The 7,847-nt window shown below is 40.1% G+C and overlaps 1 non-coding gene across 1 annotated transcript; it reads left to right on the top strand.

Annotated features, from left to right (window-relative positions):
- Positions 1-2,829: 2,829 nt before the first annotated feature.
- On the top strand, positions 2,830-2,948 carry LOC138693880 (5S ribosomal RNA). The gene has a single exon (XR_011330565.1). It is a non-coding gene; the product is annotated as a 5S ribosomal RNA (ribosomal RNA).
- The last annotated feature ends 4,899 nt before the right edge of the window (positions 2,949-7,847 follow it).

Here is a 7,847-nt window from a genome sequence, read left to right as displayed (position 1 = left end):
CTCCATTGGTTCCTCGACAAGCAATTCTCTAACTTTAGATCGAGGTACCCAGCTATAAGCCGTTTGCCCTCTCATCTAACAGTAGTGTATTTCCCCTGTGAATGATTTTATGAACATGTACACGTTATCAGTTGAATTGTGAATGAAATGAATGAAGTGAAGTGAGCACCATGCCTCGCAGATGTTAATGAGAGGTGGAGAGTCCAGTGCTCTGGTCAGTTCTGTCCTAGTCACGTTTTTGTAGTGGCGCTAGGGAAACTCGTAACCTGTTACCAACAAAGTGGTGGGCTACTCGTTTCCGTAGAAGCCGTCTGGCTGCCTGGTTGGCTGTGGCAAGTGTCGTGTGTCGTTTCGTAGGGTTTGTGTCAGTAGTGAGTAAAGAAATAGTGAATGTCACTATTTCGTCCTGTAGTCTGTTTAGTTGCCGGTCAATGTAGGATTCTATTTTCTGCATAGCAGAACGTAGAACCCCCTCGACCAGCTGTTCCGTAGTTGTTTTTTCTGTCTGTGGATCGTCTGTAGTGTTTGTCTTGGTTGTCGTTGTCTTAGCTGCATCCGCATAAGACAATTCGGGTTTGGGAAGTGTTGGGTTGAAAACGGACTGTGATGGTTTGGGTATAGGTTTCGGTATTGGTTTGTGGGTGTCTATGGGGACGTGCGTGGGATCGGTGGAGGTTATGAGATTAGTCCTTGGATATTTTGGACAGCGAGCTTGGCCCGTATAATGGGTGTCGCTGTTGCACGTGGCGCAATACCTAATCTGGGATAGGCGGTTGTGGTTGCACAGGTCGGGATTTTTGCCGCACTTAAAACAAGTCTTGGGCTTGTCGCAGTTTGTCCTTGTATGGCCGTATTGTGCACAGTTAAGGCACGGTCGGTGGAAGATTGTCTCGTGTGATGGCTCTACTCTGTAGTACCGTCCTGCAAGTTTAATTCCTTCTAGTAATTTGTCTGCTGTGGTGATGTCATTTGTGAAAATTCTAACTAAGTTGGTGGGTTTGTCTGTCTGTGCGGAGATAATTCTCTTAATGCGTGTGATGCCTGGATGTGTTACAGCCAGGATCTGCATTAGTTCGTCCTCAGAGATCAGCGTGTCGACATTTTTCATGACGACACTGATCTCTTTATTTCGGGTCTGTTTCTGTCTTGATTCACTAGGCGTAATGTTGATTTCTGCGGACGGACCGAAGTTGTACAGGGGAATTGCCCTAGCGAACTTCTCCGCGTCGTCAATCGTGGCGAATGTGAGTGTAGTTGTCTTGGTAGTGTGTGCCCAGAACTGTCGTGGAGTTTGAATGTCGAGTCGGTACTGTTTCATTAGTCGCTCTATGTGTAGTGGGTTGTTGCCGTTTTTTGTGTGGTTCAGTATTTTCAGTACTGTCCTTGTCTTGGTTCCTTGTGCGGTGTTAGGAGGAGTGGCCACGGTAACCTTCACTTTTACGCCAACGTCAATAATCGACAGCGGACCAATCGTAAAGTCACAAACGTTTGCGCTGTTTCTATTGGCTCGCACTGGGAAGGCAGTACGGCATTGTCCCTGCGACTTAAATATTTTTCTCCCTCCGGGCTCATCATCAGACGAGCACCATGCCCCCCAAAGCTTCCGGAAAGGCTGCCAAGAAGGCCGGCAAGGCCCAGAAGAATATTTCGAAGGGCGATAAGAAGAAGAAGCGCAAGAGGAAGGAGAGCTACGCCATTTACATCTACAAGGTTCTGAAACAAGTTCACCCAGACACGGGAATCAGTTCAAAGGCTATGAGCATCATGAACAGCTTCGTTAACGACATCTTCGAGCGCATCGCCGCGGAAGCTTCGCGGCTCGCGCATTACAACAAGCGGTCGACCATCACCAGTCGGGAGATCCAGACAGCCGTCCGTCTCCTGCTACCCGGTGAGCTGGCCAAGCACGCCGTCAGTGAAGGGACCAAGGCCGTCACAAAATACACTAGTTCCAAGTAAGCGGGAGTGCTTGCTAGGGAATCAGCAACCGGCCCTTTTAAGGGCCACAAGTTATTCATAACAGAGTAGATGAATGAAGAACAACAGCGGTTCCCACCGAGTGAAAATTTAAATAATCACCCCGATAACACTTCTAGGATAGATAATACATTATAGGCAGTCCATGGGAGACTTGGATCCACGAGGCAAATTCGTTTCCTTAATAGTTTCGTACGACTTATATGAGAGCGCGGTGTCATTCCTACTCACTTGGCAGCATTAATTGTTGAGGGAAAACAACTTAGAAGGTAACTTGTCGACCGCGGGCATAATCCTTCCGCAGGCCACTACTGAGAATCTGTGGACATACGGGTAATCTATCTTTATTGAAACTCGGGTTCATAACATACGACTGATACTTTATATATCTGTCACGTAATCCATCAAGAGACAAATGTCCCCCCCCCCCTAGTCAGTAGCGAGCTTCAGTCCATTCGTAGTAGCCGCCGGTGCAAGAAGTGAATTGAAGTTTGTGTGAAGTTCCGTAGTATGGCATGAAAATGATGTCGAAAATCCGACTACAGTTCCACAACCATGTGGTTGAAAGGAGGCTCCGCTGTTGAACAACAATCCACCTGTGGCTTAACTTAGAATGCCGACTAGCTGTTTTATTAATCCCGTGTCAATCCAGCAGTGTGTGACGTTGAAACGTAACCAAACTGCCGTTGATAGATAGATTTATCATCTATCCCAATGACATCCAACGAGCTTGGTAATTTAGGTACAGAGTCTAAGCAGGCAGTTTACGTGTGTGTGTGAGCGAGTGCAGGTTTTATCGAGTGCACCCCAATCCCATCGTCCTCAAGTGCCTACAGATTACGCAGTTTCATCGGCAACGGCCATACCATGTTGAAAATACCGGTTCTCGTCCGATCACCGAAGTCAAGCAACATTGGGCGTGGTCAGTACTTGGATGGGTGACCGCTTGGGAACACCACGTGCCGTTGGCGATTTTTTTTTTTACGTCACTATTTCCAGCGTGTTCTAATAAGACTTATGGGATATTATGTTCCCTTCCCTATTCCAGCTATAGCTTGGATGATGACGCCGCTGCATAATTGTAGAGTAATTGATAATTCTTAAGTACTTGCAGCTCCGTATTGAAACTTATGACTGGTAGCATATTCATATGAGACGGTTCACTTCTCTGCGTTTTCTCGAAGAAGGGAATATGTATTCAGGGGATTGTGAACGTACCTCGCGCTCTCCCTAGAAGTTAGAGACATTTTAGGTAAAGAATGTAATATACTGTACATATATGGCTAATTAAAATCCCATTAGTTACTACATTTCAGTGGGTAGTACAAATTCCATAATGAAAATATCTCTGTCCTAGTAGTTGTATCCTTTAAAGAAGCTCGTTGTTTTCCCATGATGAAGGGCAGAACTTGGTCGGTAGAAATTTAAACAGACTGCATTATCAGACCAGGCGTTATTTCAATATCAGCGTTTAGTTTAGGAAATATAGCAATAGCGGAGTTGGGAGAAGTAGTTATAGCATGTACAGTAAGTATAAACAGTTCGCTGTACTGTACAGTGAATATAAATATTTGAATGTACGATGGCAAAACATCAGACATACAGTACGTAGCTCACATATCTTAAAAAATAAATAAATAAAAATAAAGAAGACATTCTGAGGAGTGAGTGGAAAGTGCATATTATAATGAATATTTTTAACTCTCAGTTGACATTGAGAGAGAAAGCCATGCATCGGGGAACCGGTGACTGTTTTTGCGTTACCTTCTGCTATTGGCGTTGTTGGTTAGTAACGAATGAAAGAGGTAGGACGCGGAATCAAATGTCAAAAAACGATAGGGAAATAATAGTAACTGGTTGTATTTCGATCGAGCTCGGCGTGCTGATTCACCAGTGGGGTGTTTCACAAAGTTTACAATCTTTGGAAATTGTGAACTCTGTTTGTAAACTTCTGTTTCACAATCTTTGTTTGTAAAGGTGGACTGTACAAAGGAAATCAAATCTTTACGAATGAAATTTTGCGCTCTTTACAAGTGATATGTTTGTTTCACAACGAAGGAGTAATTTTACAAACGTGTAAACTAAACTTTACTAGTGAAGTTAGCACATTTTCTACAGTAGCCCTGTTGAAATAGCTTCTAATTGTGAATGAAAAAAATAAACACATATGTATAAAATCAATTTTATAGTAACAGGGTACCATTAAGAATTACACTGAAGCAGTTGTGATGTTATTGAGTAGTTCTAGCGACTCAGACGAAGATTTTGCATTTAGGCCTAACGTAGAATTTTCCGGCCACGTTCGTATCATTGTACGAATATTAATGAAAGGTTTCGAATGAATCCCGCGCTATACTTCAGAATACCGCGTTAGTTCTTATATACGAGGAACGTATTTAATAAATACTCGCACTTAAAGAAGAAAAACTTTGCACCGAAAACCAATCACTTAATAATGCAATGTCGGCATTACTTACGCAGTATTCTGAAGTCGTTCCGAATCCCATTTCGCTGTAATCTCTCCTACAAGATATGGGACATCACATGCAACATCTGAAAGGGAAAAGTGGTGCCCTAACCACAAAGCGAGAACTGCATTGGTTGCATAGTAGCTCTCAGTTCCCTGCGTTAGCAGATAAGAACGGAATTTATAAGATTACAGTGTGCAAAAGTTCACACATGGTAGTTGATGTTGTTACAAGATTGAAAAAACTCGAGGCGGGTTATTGATCACCGAATGTGCTTACTCGGGCAAAGGATTTTTATGCTCCTCCTGCTGGGTTCCCTAATGTTGGCGAGGTTATGGATGAAACAATAAAATATACTGATGGACCAGCAGAGAGCGAAGTTGATTTTAATGGATGGACATGTTAGCTGCTCTATCAACTGCATATAACTACGTGGGTCAAATCCATTATTTATCAATTATTTGAATGAATTTCGCGCTAACTTTCGTCAGTTAAGTCGTAGGCTAATTAATGCATTGGTATGCTCGACCAATTGCATGCCGCGAAACTCCGTTGTCGCCGATGTAGCAAAATCTAAATAAAATATATATAAAAAAATATAAACATGTCCATCGATAGTTCTAAAATTACAGCTACTTTACCTCTGATCCTTAGTGATTTTTGTAAACTGTCGTTGGCGATTTTGTTCAACCAATTATGCGTATTTGTAAGTTTGTTTCGCCGATTTTGTAAAGTTCGTTAAAACATACAAGTGAATAAGATTGCATTGTGAAACACAGTTAACAAGCATATGTAATATTTCCGTTGTTAATTGTATATTGTTAATTTGTAATTTGTTAGCGTTGTGAAACATGCCCCCATTTACCTTTAGAGGTAATATCTACATTAATATTTAGTTAAAATTTAAAGAAATTTTAAACGAATGGAAGCTGCATTTTAATTCACCCCAAATTACTATGTTCCCTTTCAGATTATCAGCTGTTGTTGTTGTTGTCGTTGTTGTATTGTAAGTTCTCACTTATTGTTAGCTAGCCGTACCCGTTCGCTCCGCTCCACCTGTTAGAAATAAATATAAAGTAATTACATAATTAAAATAGGACGACTGATCCATGGAACAACTTTTACAACAGCGCAAGATAATCTGCTTCGCATATTACCCAATTTTTTTTTAGCACTGCATTTATTGCATATATATTTTATGTATTTTAACACGATTCAATTGAGCATAGTTAAAATATGAATTATTAAAATAATGGATTGCCAAGCTAAAGTACTATTACTGCATACTAAATCAATACACTCTCGTTGTTCGTTAATTCTCTGAGATTAAAATGCGTGTACATAAATATTATTTTAAGAAATACAGAAAACGAATGTACAAAATAGCCTATCAAATTTTCTGTGCATAAGAAGCTATTTTAATCTTACCTGTCCTCGATTTACTCAGACGTTACTGTAATAACATTATAGCATTATGTCCATCTAGAGAAACTACAGTTTCCAATGGTGAAATAATAACTAATTATACAAATCAGTTAATTTACGAGCTTGTGATATTACTTCATACAAACACAGAAACATTCCCTGTAGGCTATGTTTAATAGCTTTCGATTGTTTGTTGATGTCCAAGGCCCCTGTTTCGATTGTTGTTGTCCAAGGCCCCTTATAGACGAAGTCATTTGTTCTTAATTCATTGCACCGTCTTAGATAGCGTTATTTTAATTTTAAAACTCATTTATCTCATTAAATATCAGTCCTATCAAAATGTTGTAAAAAAATAAAACTTAACGGAAATCATTTTTAAAGGAACATCTGTTATGTAACATTTTTTCTCAAATATCAATAATAAGCGAGATATTTCGATTTATTTAATTAAGGCCCCCTTATAACCCCCCTTTTAAATAAAGTATTTCGAATGCCATATAGCCTAAAATCTAAGTTACAACAAACTTAATTTATATTCCAGTTTTCATATAAATCGGTTCAGCCATTATCGCGTGAAAAGGTAACAAACATACAGACAGACATACAAACAAAATTTTCAAAAATGCGATTTTCGGTTTCAGGGTGGTTAATTATATATGTTAGGACCAATTACTTTTGGAAAATCGAAACTTACCAGAAAAATTTCGGCTACAGATTTATTATTAGTATAGATAGTACGAGATACGACCGCAATTTTGTACGACTAGTGTAATGAAGGAATGCAAAAAATTATTTTGGAACTTTGCAATGTTAGTCTATCATTAAAATAAAATTAAATCTTAATTCGTCCCTTTTGCAGGAGTCTTCTTCATCCAGTATGTTGTTGGCTGATATGGAGGAGGAGGGGGGGGGGGGACATGCTCTAAAGGGATAAAATTTGCTTAGCAAATCGATATGGTGACTAACGCTTGCAATGCGTCATAGCTATAATTGTACTGCGCGGTAATTTCAGAGTAATAAGAGTTCAGTTCAGGGATCTGCTAATTTCTTCATATTGTGTTCGGCAATGGAATAGTACCGCAGTAGCATTAAGAGGTTTTTATAATTTGAACTGATATGTGCAGGTATATTGACCCCCCCCCTCCCACCGCTGGCCGACGCGGACTGCAATGACAACAGTAAGCCACACGTCATACGTAAGCCTTTCTTCTTCTTCTTCTTCTTTGCTCGCCTGGCAAATACAGTCTTGGATTTCACATATTCAATTTTTCACAGTCCCAACTCCCTTGCATGGACGTGTTTTCACGTACCTTTAAAGTTTCTCCTCTCATTCATTCAGTCTATTCGCAAGCCTGAGGGTTTTCCGTGGTTTTCCCTAAGGAGCTAAGACAAATGTAGGGATGAGCCCAGAAAGAAAAGGGCATTCACTTCCTTAGACCCTGGTAACTGCTCTTTCTAGAGGAAGGAGGAGGAGAAAGAAACCCCCCCACCCCCACCGACGTGGACTGCAATGACAACAGTAAGCAACACGTTATATGTAAAGCCTTTATTATTATTATTATTATTATTATTATTATTATTATTATTATTATTATTATTATTATTATTATTATTATTATTATTATTTACAATGGGACTAAAGGTGGTGTAGATACACTATGTCAAATGTGCCACAATCTTTCCTGCAATAGAAAGACGAGGCGCTGGCCACTAGCAATATTTTACAACATGCTAAATATTGCAAGTATAAATTCATGGATAATTTATAGTTAGAAGAACTCAGAAAACAATATCAAGAAAACAATTCATTTTTCAATTGTGTGAAGAGCTGACAAAACCGTGGATGCAGCACCGCTTTGCACGTCCTACTTTACACCGATCTCTGCGGGCAACAATTGAAGAACATCTGAACATTGCTGTGCAACAACAATGCCAGGTAATGCAGCCAGATGGTGAACGTACTGTTTGCTATAAATG

Source organism: Periplaneta americana, unplaced genomic scaffold (genome assembly GCF_040183065.1).
Source record: "Periplaneta americana isolate PAMFEO1 unplaced genomic scaffold, P.americana_PAMFEO1_priV1 scaffold_24, whole genome shotgun sequence".
NCBI classification, from domain to species: domain Eukaryota; kingdom Metazoa; phylum Arthropoda; class Insecta; order Blattodea; family Blattidae; genus Periplaneta; species Periplaneta americana.
This window is presented reverse-complemented; position numbering and strand designations above follow the sequence as displayed.